The following is a 20,419-nucleotide window of genomic DNA, read 5'->3' as shown; positions in this document are numbered from 1 at the left end:
GCTACTGAGCCTGGGCTCCAGAGCCTGGGGGCCCCAACTGCTGAGCCCACCTACCCGAGGGCCCGTGCCCTGAAACAAGAGAAGCCACCCCAATGAAAAGCCCGTGCACTGCAACTGGGGAGTGTGGCCCCTGCTCGCCACAACTAGAGAAAAATTTTGAGCAGCAATGAAGACCCAGCAGAGCCAAAAATAAATAAATTTTTAAAATAAAGATATCAAGTTTCAAAAAAAAAGAAAAAAGAGGATGTAATCGCTTTTAAAAAATGTTAATTCTTAAGCTTTGGTGAGAAAATGAAGACCCAGTACAGCCAAAAATAAATAAATTTTAAAAATTTTAAAAAGAAAGATATCAAGTTCCTAAAAAATAAAGAAAAAAAGAGGATGTAGTCTCTTTTTTAAAATGTTAATTCTTAAACTTTGGTGAGAAAATGAAGACCCAGTAGAGCCAAAAATAAATAAATTTTTAAAAAGAAAGAGACAAGCTTCTAAAAAAAAAAAAGAGAGGATGTAACCTCTTTTTTAAAAAAAATGTTAATTCTTAAGTTTTGGTGAGACTGGCGGAAATGTCATTTTGTTCAGACACTTTGGAGAGCACTTGGATAGTGTTCAGTAAAATTGTAAATGTATGTAAGCACAGCAGTTCCTCTCGGGGGTAGCTGAGGGCAGTTCCCACGTCGGTACAAGGATGTTCCCCTATAGGATTCTGATCATGAGCTCCAGGATCTGTCCTCCAGCATCAACAGTTAGCAACTCATGGCCAGTCTTGTTTCAATTTTATCCCTACCTGCTTCTCTACTTCATTTATGGCAAGTAGAGAAGTAAATCCCAGGCATCATATTATTTCACTCATAAATATTTTATCTCTGAAACTTAAAAAACAAAACAAAGAAGAAACCTGAAGTAGGCTTGTGTTGGGTATGGAGAGTCACCAAGGAAGGGCAGATAAAAAGGCAAGGGTACTTTTATGAGCTCTCTGGAGTCTGGTTAGTTTAAACATAATGTTTCAAGCGCGTTCCCTGAGGAAATCGTCCCTGTTCCTTACCAGAAACAGCAGGCTGAAGGGGCAGCCTTCTGGTGCTTGGCAGATTTTTGAGGTCAGATGGAATCTGTACTAACTAATCAGTTTACTGGATAAAAAAAACTAAGGACTGAGATCTGCATCGTCCTTACAAACCTCTTAGGACTTCCCTGGTGGCTCAGACGGTAAAGCGTCTGTCTACGATGTGGGAGACCTGGGTTCAATCCCTGGGTCGGGAAGATTCCCCTGGAGAAGGAAATGGCAATCCACTCCAGTACTATTGCCTGGAGAATCCCATGGACAGAAGAGCCTGCTAGGCTACAGTCCATGGGGTCGCAAAGAGTCAGACACTGAGCGACTTCACTTTCATGCAGGGAGGGAGTGGTTCGTATCACTACAGTGGTTCCCTCCAACATTCATTTTTATCATTATTTAAAAATATGTGCCTCACTGCTATATTTAAAATGGATAAACAACAATGGCCTACTGTATAGCACAGGGAACTCTGCTCAATGTTACGCTGCAGCCTGGACTAGAGAAGAGTTTGAGGGAGAGTGGATAGATATGTGTATACGGCTGAGTCCCTTCGATGTTCACCTGAAACTATCACAGCATTGTTAATCGGCTATACTCAGTACAAAATAAAAAGTTTTAAAAAAAATAAATTTACTTTTTTTCTAAAAAAAAAAATGTGTGCCTGATACCCAGTAAATAAAAATAGCAAATGTGTAATTAACCACCTGGGAGATCTTTAAAATGACAGTGGTCTTGCTAAATTCACTCCTAGCTATAAAATTTTGTCTCAATGTAATATTTCATATTGAAAAAACGTCATGCTAGTAGCAACAGTTTTTCCAGGTTGTTTACAAACATTAATCAAAACAATTCCCCTTTCCACTTTGCTGCTTTGGTTTGTGTTTTGTGGAAGGCTTTTCAGAACTTTGTTTTAATCTGAAAATAAATGGACCAGAGATTGAAAACTAGAAAAGGAAAAAATATGAAGCACTCTCACATTTTAAGAGACACTGCATGAAACTTAGTAAAACGCTCTATATTTAGTTTCAGTTAAGTGCTAGAAAATTTCCAGAATACAAAAGAGAATTTTTTCTCCACATAGAACATGGCTTTCTAATTCCTCCACACTACAGGTAATTCCCCTAAACTGTTCCCTTACTTACATTCACTCGGTAAGAATCATTACTCATTAGATTGAAGACTCCTTAGATTTTAAGCAGTAAGCAGCTGGTGGGGAGAGCAGAGAAAAGAAAGTGCAAAAGAACATTGTGATTAATTGTTTTTTTTTTTTTTTTTCCGATTAGGACATTCGGAAAGCAAAGAGATCTGGTTAGCTTTTCAGCTCAGTTCGGTCACTCAGTTGTGTCTGACTCTTTGCGACCCCATGAATCGCAGCACGCCAGGCCTCCATCGAGTCAGTGATGCCATCCAGCCATCTCATCCTCTGTTGTCCCCTTCTCCTCCTGCCCCCAATCCCTCCCAGCATCAGGGTCTTTTCCACTCTGTGCTCTGTGACAACATAAAGGAGTGGGATGGGGTCGGGGGGGAGGTTCAAAAGGAGGGGACATATGTATACCTATGGTTGATTCACATTCATGTATAGCAGATGCCTACACAACATTATAAAGCAATTATCCTCCAATTAAAAATAATTTTTTTTAAAAAATGATGCACATTTTTTTCACATTTAATGTCTTTGAATTCAGGATACATCTGTCTTAGCCCTGTGTACTAGGCAAGGTAAGAGTCCCCCAAATTCATGTCCATCCGGAAACTCAGAATGTGACCTTGTTTGGAAATAAAATCTTTGTAGATGCAATCAGTTATAATGAGGTCATCCTGCTTCAGTATGGCCTTAAAGCCCACATGCCTGGCATCCTTACAAGGAGAAGAGAGGGCACATCAAAGACAGGGGCAACACAGGGAAGGCCACGTGACAACAGAGGCAGAGGTTGCAGTGATACGTCTACATGCCAAGGAACACCGAGGACTCCCGGCAACCTCTGAAAGCTAGGAAGAGGCGAGAAGGGATCTGCCTATAGCGTTCCTTGCAGGAAGCATGGTCCTGCCAGCGCCTTAGTTTCTATCAGCCTCCAGGACTGTGAGAGAAGACATGCCTGCTGTGCCCAGCCACTCAGAGTGTGGCCATTTGTTTCTGACACTTAAGGAAACTAATATACCTGCAAAGCCTGCACACTTATGTGTGTAAGTACGCATGCACAACATGCGCACACTCGACACGCGCATAGGTTTGCTTGCTCTTCATTTCTCTTTCCTCATTTATACGGGAAGGAGGAAAAGAACCAACAGCCTCTGGGCTGCCGGGCGGCGTTGAGAGCCGACCTCCTGGAAGCCCCGCAGCTCCTGGCTGTCAGCACGCATGTGCACGGGGGAGACTCCTGGCCTGACCACTCCGCGAAGCTGGCACAGAGAAAGTCCCCTATCGCGGAAGAAAAGGACCTACTAGTCAATCACGACATCAGTCTTCACCTACAAGACAAATGGTTGGTGTCCTGGGAAGTTTTCTTAACTTCAATTTGTTATCTGCTCTGAACTTGTCATCAACGGATAAACCTTAGCCTTCTCTGCCCCAGCTGTCTATCAATATATGGCTATCTAGCTCCACCCCCTTGACCAGGGCAAAAAACTAGAAAAAATAGTTGAATATGTTAAGTATTCTTGGATATGGGAAGACCTTTCTATGTATGATTTCAAAGCAAGAAAACCATAAAGAAGATTGAGTGGTTTTAGAAAATAAAAATGTTAAATGTATGGGGAAAAAACCATCAATTAAAGGACAAATAAACTACCAAGGGGCCAGAGAAGCCAGAGGAGGGGCCGTGAGGGTGCCCATAGAGTGTCCATAATAAGTATGTCAATGACAAGTGGTTGTCCAGTTGGCTTAGAGGTGAAAGGTCAGAGCAGCAGGATTTGGTCCTCCAGTGCTTCTTTCTTGAGGCACCCAGATGCCCCCTGACTGAAGGGGAGTGTGCTGAGCAGGCGTGATGGCAGGGTCAAGAAGCTGCAGCTGGAGGAGGAGAAGGAAGTGGGAACGCTTCCTTGAAGACTGACAGTCACCAGCCCCAAATCTAGAGGGACTTCTCAGCTGACTCCTCAGTGGCAGCAGACTTTGTAAATACAGTGAAAGACCAGGCCAGAAAAGGGCATCATCCATCAACTTAAAATTCAGTATCCTGTTACCAAATGAGTTATTTAGCTGTTTCAATGATTGTGGACTTCCCTGGTGGTCCGGTGGTTAAGACTTCACACTTCCACTGCAAGTGGTGCGGCTTCGATCCCCAATAGGGGAACTAAGATCCCTCATGCTGCACGCCATGGTCAAAAAAACAAATACACACACACACACACACACAAATTTATTGTAACTCACTCAGTTGACAAAGTCAAGAGGGTGATCTGCTGAAGCTGATGCAAACCACCAAATCACAACTCTTGTCACCGAGCAGCTTAATCTACACGTGACTCAAATCTACACATAACAGATCATCCTGTCTCTCGGCGAAATTGCAGGATTTCAGCATCTACAAGCTAGTTCTGGCTCCATGGCAACCCATATTACATAGCACAGGACAGCATCTGGAGATTCTAAACCCTGAGCCTGAGGCCTAAAGAAAAAGAAGTGGCGGCAGCATTTCGGTGACAAGCTCATTCACTAAAGGAATGAAGATTAAGAATTTAAGTCACAAAGGCTTGATAAATTACCGACTTGACAGTTTTCTTCCATGGTGGCCTAGTGGTAAAGAATCCACCAGCTAAGGGAGGAGACATGGGTTTAATCTGTGGGTTAGGAAGATCCCCTGGAGCAGGAAATGGCAACCCACTGCAATTTTCTTGCCTGAAAAACAGGCAAGCCTGGTGGGCAACAGTCCATGAGGGTGCAAAAGAGTTGGACACGACATAGCGACTAAACAACAACAACAAATTCTAGAAAAAAGGAGACAAAAGGGAACTGACTCTGCCTTTGGTCTTCACGTCAACCCACAGGAGGGACTAACCAGTGGTAGAGAAGATGCATCATGACAAGAGTCCCCTGCAGGGTGGACAACGAACCAAAGTCAGGACCCAGAGGTATGTCCTGGACCCTTAAGACAGAAGATTTCAAAAGGTGTAGAGAAAAGGTTCATTTGTCTTCCAGGGTCTGGAAAATTCTGACTGCTCCTACATCAGTCTCCTAAAGCACGGTGGCGTCCAGCAGAAACAAGGCCACGCTGTGACTTGCAGATGTCAGGAGGAGGGGGACGGGGGAGGCCAGAGGGGTGGTCACATGGCCCCACGTGGCTGGGCGCAGCAGTCCTCCGTCCTCCACGGGGCAGAGGGAAACCTCGGCAGTCTGACCCCGAGCTGCCAGCTGGAAGTTTCTCTACATCATCTCTCGTCCTCTGCCCTGGTTGGCTCCTGCCTTTCCCCTGCAGCCACTGGTGCTGCCTTCGCACTCTCTGCCATGACTGGGTGACTTTCAACTCATGCTTCCTGGATTCCTCCAGGCTGTGGCTGTTGGCTCTTTAAGGCTCTGGCTCCTCTGTTATCACCATTGCGGGTCCAGAGGTCATAGAAGGATTTGCCAAGACTATTGCACCTGGCCCCGTATACAATGGCAGGCAGAGGAGACTGGCGTGCCGAGAGAGAGACTGACAGAGGTGTATATCACGAAGGTGGCCCACTGCTGTGACTGTTTTCTGAAGTGTCTGTGACTGTGCAGTTTGTCCCCAAGGGACTGGCACACTCTTCGCTCCAGTCCTGTCCATACACGAGGCTCTGGCTTTCTCGAAAAAGCTTCCCTCTTGTCTGCCCAGGGCCCCAACCTTTGGCCTTAATCCGGTTCTCTGGATTTGCCCTGATTGTCTCTTGCTAGCTCTTCCAGCTGATGACAAGTTGGGAAGATTGGCTTTCTGCTGTGACATTTCCCCACCATCCTGCCTTTCAGATTGCTGTCCAGGGGACTTCCCTGGTCTTCCAATGGCTAAGACTCTACATTCCCAATGCAGGGGGCCTGGGTCCTATCCAGTCAGCAAACTAGATTCCACATACCCTAGCTGAGATCTAGCACAGCCAAATAAATAAATAAATACTAAAAAAAAAAAAAAAGATTACCGTCCAGGGTCCAGGTGAGCATCCCACTCAACCTTGGTTTCTCCAGGAGTACCCCAGCTTCTCTAGGGGGAGAAAATCAAACAAAGCTAATGTTTATTTCTTACAGAAGACCTCGAAAGTACAGAAAGGAATAAAGAAGAAAATTAAAATTACCCATATGCCCCCAGCCAAGAGAGCTAATCACAGATAACATTTTAAAGAATTTCCAGAAATATGTAATTTGAATTTACCATTATTGAAGTTGTGTATGTGTGTGTACGTTTAAGTGTATTAAGTGTACATATATATTTACTCACATTTATCTTTTCCCTACATGATTATATATGTGTATACATATAAAGCTGAAACTCCAGTACTTTGGCCACCTCATGGGAAGAGTTGACTCATTGGAAAAGACTCTGATGCTGGGAGGGATTGGGGGCAGGAGGAGAAGGGGACGACAGAGGATGAGATGGCTGGATGGCATCGCCGACTCGATGGATGTGAGTTTGAGTGAACTCCGGGAGTTGGTGATGGACAGGGAGGCCTGGCGTGCTGCAATTCATGGGGTCACAAAGAGTCGGACACGACTGAGCGACTGAACTGAACTGATGGGTGAACATAACATGCAAATTCTTAGAAAATGTTTTATGAAATAACTGTATAAGTTTCTGTTTTATGAATATTCCATAAGTTAGCAATTCACCTCCTACTGGACTTTTAGGTTGTCTCTTAGACAACTTTTAGAATGTTGCTACTTGTAGGAAGAAAGAACGTCTATGCCCTCTACTGTGTTCTTTTTTTTTTAATATTTTTTTTAAATGTCAGTGGCTGGAGAATTTCTTTCTTTCTTTCTATTTATTTTGGCCATGCCGTGGGAATGGTGAGGCCTTGGCTTCCCCACCAGGGATTGAACCTGTGCCCCCAGCATCGCTCTCCCATGTCCTTGCCTCAACAACACAAGAGGGTGCCCCCCAGAGGTGTCCCTCCTCCCCCAGCACCTCCGCAGGGAGACAGAGCGGCTAGTCCCACTGCCAGGGCTTGACCCTAACCTGGATCAGTGTTTAACTAACGGTCAGGGTTATGGAGCCTTCAAAGTGGTCAATTCCTCTCTCACAGCCTGGGTCAAATGTAGTGGGCCATCTTGTCTGGACTGATCCACCCCACCCTCTGATGGAAAGACACCAGTAACTGTCATTGGTGTAGCAGTTGGGAGAGTGGACATCACATTGGTTCTACCCTATCTGTCTTCACATTGCACCTGAGCGTGCAGAGCCCTGCTTCTGGATTTGACGTAGTGAGAAGGAAGACGCCTTCTTTACCGCAGATCTAGACAAGGTATTAGCAGAAAGCACTGCTTTGGGGTTATAGGCTAATTGCCTAGAGCAGTTATTTAACAAATGTGAAATGTATGGAGAGACACACAAGCCCCACGAAGCCCAGGCTGGCAATCCTTCCCAGCCTATCCTTACTCTGGGGTTGGGGAGGCTGGGGTGGTGGCAGAGGGGGTCTGCAGAACCAGTTTGGCTCTCTCTGTCATTGCTGTGATGCATCCCGTTTCTTCCTCTAGGATGTGGGGACACTTGTCACTCACCAACCTCTCTGCATAGAAAGAAAAATCTACACAAGCAAACGAGTGCTGAGCTCTGCTTCAGTTGTGTCTGAAGGTTGCAAAGGCAACCCTATGGGCTGTAGCACACTAGGCTCCTTTGTCCACGCGATTCTCCAGGCAAGAACACTGGAGTGGGTTGCCATGCCCTCCTCCAAGGGATCTTCCCAGCCCAGGGATGGAACTTGCGTCTCTTACGTCCCCTGCCTTGGCTGGTGGGTTCTTTACCGCTAGCGCCACCTGGAAGGCCCCACACAGGCAGATAAGACTACCCATCAATCAACAGCTGAGACTCACTGGGCAGAATTTGTCCTAGAAAGGGACTTTGTTTTGATGTCATTGTTGAGGTTGTTTTAATAGCCGGATCAATAAAACACAGAGGAAAGTGGCCTGAAGTGGAGATTCCACATAAGTTTCTGATTATGTGGTCAAGATTGAAGGCGGGAGGAGAAGGGGATGACAGAGGATGAGATGGCTGGATGGCATCACCAACTCAATGGACATGAGTTTGAGTAACTCCGGGAGTTGGTGATGGACAGGGAGGCCTAGCATGCTGTAGTCCATGGGGCTTCAGAGTCAGACATGACTGAGTGACTGAACTGAACCGATCCCCAGAATTCTGTTCTCAGCAGCGAGATAGTGGAAGGAGCCAAGTGGGCAGAGCTGAGCAGGAGGCCTGTCCCTCAGGTTCAGCTGGAGGAAGAGGGCTGGCTAGAAGTGACCAGGAAGCTTTGGGCCAGGACTTCCTGAGCAGGGGCTGTGATGAGGCCTTGTGGGCTCGCCCCAGGACTGAGGCAGCAGGTGGAAGGGTTCTGTCTGTGCTTAAGCCTCATTGAACACTTCTGGGTCAGGTCTGGTACACAACACGCACTCGAGAATTCTTTCAGTCCCACATTAACTATTCAGACAAGAGAAATTTCCATACTATGTCTTATTTCCAAGACATTTCATGCAATCTCTATGCTTGCTTGCTAAGTCACTTCAGTCGTGTCTGATTCTGTGCGACCCCATAGACGGCAGCCCATCAGGCTCCCCGTCCCTGGGATTCTCCAGGCAAGAACACTGGAGTGGGTTGCCATTTCCTTCTCCAACGCATGAAAGTGAAAAGTGAAAGTGAAGTCGCTCAGTCATGTCCGACTTAGCGACCCCATGGACCTACCAGGCTCCTCCATCTCTATGAGGACTAAACAAAACTTTTTTTCAATACTGAATGTGAATTTTGAAGCAAGAACATTAAAAATTCTTGGGATAATAAGAATTTGTAATGTTGGGATAATATTTTTACAACTCAGAGGGCAAACTTAATGTTTTAAAACTCTGCTAGAGGGCGCTCCTGGTGGTTCAGAAGTGAAGGATCTGCCCATGCGGGAGACATGGGTTCGATCCCTGGGTCAGGAAGGTCTCACATGCTGTGGAGCAACTAAGTCTGTGTGCCACAACTATTGAGTTTATGGCCTGGAGCCCGGGAGCTGTAACTACTAAGCCCGTGTGCCCTAGAGCCCATGCTTCGCAAAAAGAGAAGCCCGCAATGAGAAGACCACATGTTGCAATGACAGAGTAGCCTGCACTCGCCACAACCAGAGAAAAAGTCCACGCAGCAACAGAAACCCAGGACAGCAAAAATAAAATAAATATAAAATCAAATTATAAGATTCTGGTAGATTTGCCATATAGCAATAGAGGAAGAATCATTATTTTATTTAGTTCTTCATTAAACAAGTCAAAGATACTAGGAGGACTTCTGGGTTGAAATGGTGGATTGAACGTGTGCATCTCACTTCGCTCCCTCCTGAAATCTACAGGGAAGAGATTAAACAAGCAAAAGACAAAAATAGAAATCCACAAGGACAGAGAGAACACCAAGCACAGAAAGGAAAATACCAAGCACATTTTGGAAACTGGAAATCAAATGAGCTGGTGGTGACCGATTAGGAGACCCAAGAAAGTCAGGTCCGACCTCAGCGGTGAGGAAAGCTGAAGGCACAGGTTTACACGGCAGAAACCTGAAAAGACACAGGAGCTGGCAATACCCAGGGCTCCCTTGCACACTCAGTCACAAAACTACTGGTCACCATGAATGAATATGGCACATCCACAATGGAATCATATTCAGCACTGAAAAGAAATGATCTATCAAGCTGTGAAAAGACATTGAGGAAACTTAAAAGCATATTACTAAGTGAAAGAAGTCAGTCTGACAAGGCCACATACTGTACGGTTCCAACTAATGTGACATCCTGAGAAAAGAAAAACTATGGAAACATTAAAAAGATCACTGGTTGCCCAGCATTGTGGGAGAGGGTAGGATTGAAAATGGGGTATGCAAGATTTTTATGGTGGTGGAACTACTCTGAATGAGACTATAATGGTGGACATGTGCCTTTTACACATCTGTCCCAATCCATAGAATGCACACCACCAAGGGTGAACCCTACCATAAACTATGAACTTTGGTCGATAATGATGTGTGTGTGTTGGTTCATTGATTGTAATAAATGAACCATACAGACGCAGGGATATTGATGGTAGGCAGGGGGAGTGTGGATGAGAGGTTTATAGGAAACTGTACTTTTCTTCTCCAATTTTCTGAGAACCCAAGACTGTTCTATACAATAAAAAATGCCATAATATGTTCTATTTAGGAAATCCTTGCCCCACTTGGAATGTTCTCTTCCAATATTTTTATGATTTTAATATTTACATCATAATCCTTCAGGAATTTATTTTGGTTACTAGAAATCAGAATTCAGAGAAGGAAATGACAACCCACTCCAGTATTCTTGCCTGGAGGATCCCAGGGATGGGGGAGCCTGGTGGGCTACCCTTTATGGGGTCACACAGAGTCGGACATGACTGAAGCGACTTAGCAGCAGCAGCAGCAGCAGAAATCAGAATAGTGATTGCATAAGGGATTCTGTAAGGGAGAGGTGAGGGGGCAGGAGATGAGCTAGAGAGGGGCAGGAAGAATTTACTAGGATTATGGTTTTTTATATTATATATATAATATATGATATATGATATATAATATAAAAATGTATATATTGTATATAATATTGTATACATTAATATATATTAAATATATAGCATATAAATATTGTATATAATCACATATTATATATTATATTATATATAGTATTAAATATATGGATATATATTTATTATACATATTATATATTACATATATTATAATATATTATATATAACATGTTATATATAATAATATATTTAATATAATATAATAAAGTATAAGTTTTATATATTATATATAATTTATATATATAATATTTATATAATATAAATATATATAAACATATATTGATATAATATAGATATGCAAATATATATTTAATATATAAGATATATATTATATTTATATATAATATATTTATAAAATATAAGTATATAAGTATATTTATAAAAATATAAAATATATTTATAAAATACATGAAATATCTATTATAATATATAATTATATAAAAATATATTTATAATATATATTAATACATATATAAAACCAATATATATATATTTATATATATATATATATCTTACAGGGTGGTGGATATACACCTTTATAAAAATCTATGAATCTGTACCTTTAAAATCAGTGCATTTTATTTTATGTAAATTGTACTTTAAAAATTACATTAAAAAGTTTAATAGGTTTAGAAGATAACACTGAAGAAATTTTCTAGAAAGTCAAGACACTAAGAAAAAATAGTCAGACAAGGATAAGAAAATCAGAGGACCGGTCCAGGAGGCATCCACCATTACAAATAGCACAAGTTCCTCCAGAGAAAGGAGAACGAAGAAGATAAAGGGGATGGAATTACCAAATAAATAATTTAAGAAAAATTTCTGAAAAGTAGTCTATATATGCATTTCAAATCTTAACTTTTCACTTAATCTCCCTGCTTGAGGATCACCCCTAATGTAAGTACTCAGAAGTCTGCCTTATTATAAGCACTGCATGGTGCTCCCCTATTGGAGCGCTCATAATTACCTAACAGTCTTCTAATGACTGACATTTCTGCAGCTTCCAATCTTTTGATATTATAAGCAATGTTGCTAATACCACGTGGCTCAGCGGGTAAAGAATCTGCCTGCAATGCAGGACACAGGAGATACGGGTTCCATCCCTGGGTGGGAAAGATCCCCTCGAACAGGAAATGGCAATCTACTCCAGCATCCTTGCCTGAAAAAATCCCATGGACTGAGGAGCCTGGTGGGCTAGAGTCCAAAGGTTTACAAAGGGTCGGAGGTGACTGACCAATTAAGAACATACACCTTCATAATTTCCCACGTAGGAGAATATCTCTAGAAAAATTCTGGAAGTTGATTTGCTCAGTCTGAGGATATACGCACTTTAATTCTAACTGGTTTTGCTAGACTGCCCTCCACAGAGATGGTACAGTCTACAATCCCACCTTGATATGAGTGCCATTTCCCTTAATCTCATTAATATGCTGTATCAGTGAGCTTTTTCATCTTAGCCTAATGGGAAAAAGCACTACATCCCATTGCATTTTAATTTTCATTTCCCAAATTGAAGCTTTTGAAACATGTTTTTGTGTTTAATATTTGGGAACAACATGAGCAGTAAACTAGATAATAATGGATTATAATTAAAAGACTGAAATAGCCATGAGTCCATATTGATAAAAATGATTAACTGAATAAGGGGAAGAGAGGTGATAACTCTTCCTTACAGAAGAATCTCAGTCAATAAATGTTGAAGGAATGGGAGACTGATAATAGGTGATCACCACTGAAACATCACAACGGGGCTTCCCTGGCAGCCCAGTGGTAAGACTCCATGCTACCAACACAGGGGCCTGGGTTTGACCCCCGGTCAGGAAACTAGATCCCACATGCCACAACTAAGAATTTGCATACCACAACTAACAGTTTTAGCATGCTGAAACAAAGACCCAAAGCAGCCAAATAAATCATTAAAAAACCCAACATCACAGTAATAACTGCTACAGGTAAAACTCACTGATTGATGTTAAAATTAGTGGGTAAAAGTTTAAGAGCAAATAGGATATTTACATAATCTCAAAAATATCTCACTCAAAATAATAACTTCAGAAGGGAAAATAGTAACTTCACAGGGTTGAAACAGCAGATACCTCTTCAGCCATACATTCAAGGTTAAGACATCAACACCACGGAGTCCTGACGCTGCACCGAGAATGCACCTCACTCCTCAGTCTAATCAAGGGTAAATACCAGACAAACCCAAACGGAGGGACATTCTACAAAATATCTAGTCAGTACTCTTTTCAAGTGTCCAGTTTAGTTCAGTTCAGTTCAGTCACTCAGTCGTGTCCGACTCTTTGCGACCCCATGAATCGCAGCATGCCAGGCCTCCCTGTCCATCACCAACTCCCCGAGTTTACCCAAACTCATGTCCATTGAGTCAGTGATGCCATCCAACCATCTCATCCTCTGTCGTCCCCTTCTCCTCCCGTCTTCAATCTTTCCCAGCATCAGGGTCTTTTCAAATGAATCAGTTCTACACATCAGGTGGCCAAAGTATTGGAGTTTCAGCTTCAACATTAGTCCTTTAGGATGGTACCGGTTGGATCTCCTTGTAGTCCAAGTGACTCTCAAGAGTCTTCTCCAACAGCACAGTTCAAAAGCATCAATTCTTTGGCGCTCAGCTTTCTTTATGGCCCAGCTCTCACATCCATACTTGCCCAAGGCATGGAAGACAAGGGAAAAAGACTGAAGAACTGTCACAGATGGGAAGAAACTAAAGAGACGTGACAACTTACCGCAAAGAGGGGTCCTGAACTGGATTAAAAGAAAAGGACATTAGTGGAAAAAGTAGTGAAATACAAATAAACTCTGTATTCAGTTAGTACAGAGTACAGTGTCGTACTGTACAGGTGTAGTATTGTACCAAAGTTAACTCTTAGTTTTGATCATTGTACTGTGGTTATGTAAGATGTTAATATTAGAGGAATCTGGGTGAAGAGTTCATGGAAACTGTGTTATCTTTGCAACTCTTCTGCAAGACTACAGTTATCTCAAAATAAGACTCTCTAATTTTTAGTTAATTTTTTTCGCCACGCAAGCAGCATGTGGGATTTTACTTTCCCCAGGGATTGAACCTGTGTCCCCTACAAAACACAGATCCTTAACCACTGGACTGCCAGGGAAGTCTCAAGTTTGTTTTAAAAAGATATTTTTATTCTCTTTACTGTAAACTTTCTGCTCATGTATTGTACATTGATTTTTTAAACTGAATTTTTGTCTTTTACATAAAGATTTGCAGGAATTCTTTCACACATTAGAGGAAATGGACTTTTGTCACACATGCTACAATTAATTTTTTTCTGTCATTTGTCTCTGATTTTTGTTTCTGGTAAGTTTTAAGGCCAAAAAATTGTTTCATTTTTACATGGATGCATTGATTAGCTTTTCCTTCATGATTTCTGTGTCATATCTAGAAAGTTTTCCCCCTTGAAAAATGTTCTAATATTTTTATGGTTTTATTTTTTGACATTTAAAATCTTTTCCCTTCTGGAATTTTTTTTGGCTACCTAATTTTTTCAATATTTTTTACTAAACTCTCCACCTTTTTCTCACAGATTGAAACCCTACCTATAATATGTACATAATCATTCTTTATGCTAATTTTTTGTAAGTTCCACAAACTGCTTCTGAGGTTTCTATAAATAAACATTTAAGAATAGTCTGCAAAATTCAGAGAAGGAAGTATTAGGAGGGCAGAACTAACCTAACCAGGTATTAAAGTGTATTGCAAAACTAGTAATTCTAATAATTTGTTTACCAGGCTGTGAGCTCATTGACTGAAGGGCTGATTCATCTCTGTGCACAGCACCATCCTGGTGAAAACAGGGGCTCAATAAATGTTTGTTGAATGACTAACTGAATGAATGAATGAATGAGTGACATGATTAGGAGAGATGAAAGCAATGATGTTGTCAAGAGCCTCCTCTGTCTCAGGCGCTTTATATGTGTCCTCCTTTTACCTCCCTCCCCTTTTTTTTTTCTGCTGCCAGTCTAATCCTGAGCAAATAGGCTCAGAATTGTTGGGCCAAGATACTCAGCTGGTAATGAAGGTGAAGCTAAGATTTGGGCTTGATTGATCGCCCATCAAGCTCCCCAGAGCCTTGGAGAGGCCTCACCTGTGGCTTCTGCTAGCCTGGCCCAGGCCTAACTAAAGCCAGGGCCTGTTTGGGGCTGGGTCCGTACCTCTAAGGGCTTCCACGATGGCTCAGTAGTAAAGAATCTGCCTGCAATGCAGGAGACGCAGGGGATTCCAGTTCAGTCCCTGGGTGGGGATGATCCCCTGGAGGAGGAAATGGCAACCCACTCCAGAACTCTTACCTGGAGAATTCCATGGATTCTGTAGCCCTGGCAGGCTACAGTCCATGAGGTCACGCAGAGTCAGACAGGACAGAGCAGGCACGCAGGCAGGCAGGCCCCACCCCCGAAGCTGCTGCCCATCCTGCTGCAGAGTGTGACTTGGGCAAACTCTGCTGACAAGGACTGGATCCTCACCCAGGAGCCTGAGGCCCCCGCTGTCAAGGGGAGTAGTGGCCATGCCCCAGGCGTGTGTGCATGCCAAGTCACTTCAGTCGTCTCCAACTCTTTGCGACACTATGGACTATAGCCCGCCAGGCTCCTCTGTCCATGGGATTCTCCAGGCAAGAATACTGGAGAGGGTTGCCATGCCCTCCTCCAGGGGATCTTCCTGACCCAGGGATTGTACCCCCATCCCTTATGTCTCCTGCATTGGCAGGCAGATTCTCTACCACTAGCGCCACCTGGGAAGCTCCATGCCCCAAGGGGATTCAGGAATTTCTGTGGCTGCACAGAAACCTCATGGGTCACTTCTGGGAGGCACAAGACACCAGGTCTCACATGGGCATGGACTAGGGCTCGGCAGGTGGGGTTCTAACCCAAGCCCAACTGCTGTGCTTCTCGAACAAACCTTTACCCTCTCTGAGCCTCATCTACATGGTGGGGATGTTTTCCTTTATTGAGGTAAAATTTACAAACTGTTGAGACTTAGAAAACTTATGATTAGACTTAGACTTATGGTTACTTGTTGGGGGGCCCTGGGGGGAAGGGATAGTTGGGGAGTTTGGGAGCAACATATACACACTGCTATATTTAAAATGGATAACCAACTAGGATTACCATATAGCACAGGGAACTCTGCTCAATGTTACATGGCATCCTGGATGGGAGGGGAGTTTAAGAAGAATGGATTAGTGTATATATATATGGCTGAGTCCCTTTGCTATCCATCTGAAACTATCACAACATGGTTAATCGGCTATACTGCAACACAAAATAAGAAGTTAAAAAATTTTTACAAACTAGGAAAGGCAGAGACTTTTCAGCACAGTTCAGTGAGTTTTGATAAAGTAGAACCAAAACCTGAATCAAGATACAGGACATTCCCATCACTGCAGAGAATTATCTCAGTCAGTTCCTTGACGCTCAACCCCCTTGTGCCTTCTTGGACTTCCTATTAATGGAATCATGTAATACGTACTCTTTTGTGTCGGAATTCTTTCAGCATAACACATTTTCCAGATTCATCCACGTTGCATGAATCAGCCCTATCGTGTGAACACACCACCCATATTCACCCATCCGCCCAGCTATGGAACCCTGCGTTGTTTCTCGGTGGTGATTATGTTGAAGTTTTGGAGGATACGCATTTCCTTTTCTGTCGCTTAAACACCTTATGCGATGCAGAAACATGCTGCTCATCCCTCCTGTGAGAGGACACGCTGCTGGGGGCCCAGATGGCCAACACCCCAGCGCTGCCCCTCTTAACCCACCTCCCCCAGCTGCTCCCAGCCAGCAACCAAGCACAGAAGGAGAGGGGTGATTCGTGTCTGCCCATTCCTGCAGGATGTGGGGCTCCCCCGGGCCCTGGGGTTCAGGGCCTCCCCTTCAGCCTGGCCCAGCCTCTTCTAAAGCTGCACCAAGGTCTGAGGCTTTTCTGAGCTCTTATGGGCTTCACTGTGTCCCCTCAAATCCGTACATTGGAGTCCTGACCCTTGTACCCCAGAATGTGACTGTATTTGGCGACAGGGCCTTTCAAGAGGTAATTAAGTTAAAATAAGGTTATTAACCTGGACTCTAATCCAATCTGCCTGGTACCTTCATAAGAAGAAGAGACTAGGACACAGATACACATGCACACAGGAGAAACCCTGTGAGGACAGAGCAAGAAGGGACCACCTGCAAGCCAAGGAGAAGGGACTCGGAAGGAACCCAGACTGCCAACACACTGAGCGTGGACTTGTAGCCTCCAGAACTGGGAGCAGAGATCTGCTGTTGAGCCCCAGTCTGGGCAGCCCGAGCAGACCAAGATGCCACCCAACCTTCCTCCCGGCCCCTCTCTGTGCTCAAGGCGGCAGGCTTCCTCCCCCTCATCCTCGCAATAAATTTCTGCAGGTCTGACCCTGCCCTGGGTCTGCTTCTGACACAACCTGCCCGAAGCGCCACCCACGTCTAGGGGAGGTCGAGGAGCGAGGCAGAGCCTGGCACAGAGCGGGGCCTCTGCCTGGCAGGGTCAGCGAGGTTCTGGACCAGCAGGGCCGGGCGGTGGTCCCTGATGCTCCCTTGCAGACTGGAGATGAGGCCAGATCCCTCCTCTGGGGCTGAGGCAGTGCGCCCTGGGAGGGGCAGGAAGGCCCTGATTGGCGGGGGGTGGGGGGTCTCCTCCCCTCAGCCGGGGATTTGCCCTGGCAGCCAACCAAGAGAAGCAATTCCAGATTCCAGACCGGGGAGGGGCCTTCGGGGGGAGTCTCCGAAACGTGGGGAAACTGAGGCCAGGGTAGCGGCTCTGTGATCTAGGTCGTCAGGCACACGAGCCCCTCCATGGGATTCACCGGGCCCAGCCTTGGCTGACATGCGGTCAGAAAGAACACCCCCAGCGGCACTGCCAGCTTGAGTTTGAGGTGGCCCCGCCGGTGTGTTCAGCTCCGTGCCCAGCCTCACCCGCCCGCCTGGACTCTGAAGGCTGGGGGCGGGGGGCTTGTCCCCAGGCAGGAAGGGCAGATGGTGGGTGGGCGCCGACCAGCGGGCTCCGCGGGGCTGGCGAGAAAGAGGGAGAAGAAGCCGCTGCCCCCAGCGGGGTCCTCAGGGGCCTCGCTCTCAGGAGGGCCGGGCAGGCAGGGCAGGGGCGAGGTCTGGGGGGCTTCGTGGGAGAGAGGAAGGAAGGGGGAGGAGAGTAGGGAGGAAAGGGAACGCTGACAAACCACCTTGCTCGTTACAGCCTGTAAAGCGCTTTCCCACATCTTCGCTTTGTGATCTCCTAGCCGCCCAGTGAAGAAGGCAGATAATTTTCCCCAGGATGTGCGGTCACAGGGCGTCCCCTCAGGCCGTCAGGCTCCAGCCTCCACCTGGCTCGGTTTCGACCCGGCCTCCGTCACACGCACCCCGCCCCCACCCCCATGTGGGCTCTGCGCCCCCCTGCGGGCTTGTGGGGAGCCCCCAGTCCCTACGGCCCACGTTTATCGGCCCACGTTTATCGGCCGGGCTTTGCAACCCCGGGGTCCCGGGCCAGCCCCAGCTTGACAGAGGAGCACGGAACACCATGAGCACTGAGACATTTCTGAGCTGGTTTGCCCCCGGCATCCTGCAGCCGCTCCAGGGGACCATGGTTTCCAAGGCTGTGGCCCAGCGTCCCGCCCGGGCCCCTGGTTCAATCACCCCTCTTGAGTCCCCATTACGCACCACGTGTTCTGCTGGGTCCTAGGAGCCTGTGGAGACCAAGCCCTGGGTCCTGCCCACATGGCTCCCCACATTGGGCAGTCTTATCCAGACAGACTGCCCTGGTTGACCCTTTGAACAACAGGTGTTTGAACTGCAAGAGTCTACTTACATGCAGATTCTTTTCAATAAATAAATTGGCAACTTTTCTGGAGCTGTGCGACCATTTGAAAGAAACTTAGACAAACAGCCTAGCCTAGAAATATAAAAAAAATTAAGAAACAGTTAGCTAGGTCATGAATGCATAACATATACATAGATACCAGTCTATCCTTACATAGGCAGAAGGTAAGTGATATTTCATAGAAAATTAATACCGTGTTAGTTTTCTTACTATTTTATAGCTTGACTTTTCAAGTATTACCTTCTCCTGCAACATGCCTCGCTTGTAATTGGAGAAACTATTTACCAGCCTGTTGTCTCAGATAAGTGTTTTTTTTTAATCAATGTTTCCAATATTATATTATGAATGTCGCTGTCATACTGTGTGTTCTAAAAATTGTATAAGTCATTCATTAGTGTACAGTCTAGGCTACTGTGGACCAATCATATTGCTGTATTTTCATTATCAGTGCAGGAACTCTTGTACCTCTAAATAAATTTGAATTTCTTTTTCATAGAATCTTTTCATTTTTGATGTCTAGTATTAGTAACATGCGGAATGTCTACCTTGTTTTGCATCATATAAGACAATTTTGACATAGGTACTGATCCAGCTTGTAAACAGATGACATAAGCTTACAGTGTCGATAAATACACTACAACGCGGCAAGCGTATTTTCTTTCATGATTTTCTCAATATTTACTTTTCTCTAGCTTCCTTTATTGTAAGAATACAATATTTAATCTATTGGTGACGGCAGGCATGCCTGCTCATTCGTGTCCAACTCTTTGAGACCCCATGGAGTGTAACCTTTCAGATTCCCTTGTCCATAGAATTTTCCAGAATACTGGAATGGGTTGCCACTTCCTACTCCAGGGGGTCTTTTAGATCCAGGCATCAAATCCGAGTCTCTTGTTTCCCCTGAATTGGCAGGTAGATGCTTTATGATTGCACCATCTGGGAAGCCCATATAATCTATACAACATACAAAATATATGTTTATTGGCTGTTTATGTTATCAGTAAGATTTCTGATCAGTAGCAGGCTATTAGTTAAGTTTGAAGGAGTCCAAATTTATATGTGGGCTTCCCCGATGGCTAGGCTGGTAAAGCAGGTAAAGAATCCGCCTGCAATGCAGGAGACACAGGAGAGGTGAGTTCGATACCTGGGTCAGAAGATCCTCTGGAGAAGGAAATGGCAACCTACTCCAGTATTCTTGCCAGAAAAATCCCATGGAGAGAAGCCTGATGGGCAACAGTCCAAAGGGTTGCAAAGAGCTGGACACGACTGAGCAACTAAGCACACACAAGCACAGTTATATGTGGACTTTTGACCGTGGGGGTGGGAAGGGTCAGTGCCCCAACACCTGCATTTTTCCAGAGTTGACTGTATCTTGACAGATACTGTCACTGCCTTGAGACAAAGGACCGAGCCGGCTTAGACCCCCAAGCAGGTGGGAAGGGAACGTTCTGAGGCACGGAATCTTGCAGCCTGTTCCAAGTCCTGCCACCTAGGAGCCTGGCCAGGCACTTCTGCAGACAGAAGAGAGGTGCCGGAGGTAGAGACCAGACCAGACCTATCCTCCACCTCCCTCCTAACCAAGGTTAATAGTGGTCATGTGGTTATGCTGACGCCAAGGCTTCCTAAATCTAGAATTAAGGACTAAGAGGAAATGCACGAGCATATTAAGGGTGTTTGTGTTTGGGAAGAATCTAGAAGTGATTTCTATTTCTTTGAATTTTTCTAATTTAATGCATGTGTATTTCTTTTATCATGAAAAATTTATAGCTATACTCTCAGGTATATGACA

General features: G+C 44.7%; 1 long non-coding RNA gene across 1 annotated transcript; it reads left to right on the top strand.

Moving 5' to 3' along the window:
* The first annotated feature begins 3,097 nt into the window (after window positions 1-3,097).
* Window positions 3,098-18,967, top strand: LOC133239533 (uncharacterized). Its single transcript, XR_009733866.1, has 3 exons — window positions 3,098-4,790; window positions 5,039-5,122; window positions 18,851-18,967. It is a non-coding gene; the product is annotated as an uncharacterized LOC133239533 (long non-coding RNA).
* Window positions 18,968-20,419: the final 1,452 nt, after the last annotated feature.

This window comes from Bos javanicus, chromosome 26 (assembly GCF_032452875.1).
Source record: "Bos javanicus breed banteng chromosome 26, ARS-OSU_banteng_1.0, whole genome shotgun sequence".
NCBI classification, from domain to species: Eukaryota; Metazoa; Chordata; class Mammalia; order Artiodactyla; family Bovidae; genus Bos; species Bos javanicus.
The sequence above is the reverse complement of the archived record's forward strand: the minus strand, read 5'-3'. Positions and strand labels throughout refer to the sequence as shown.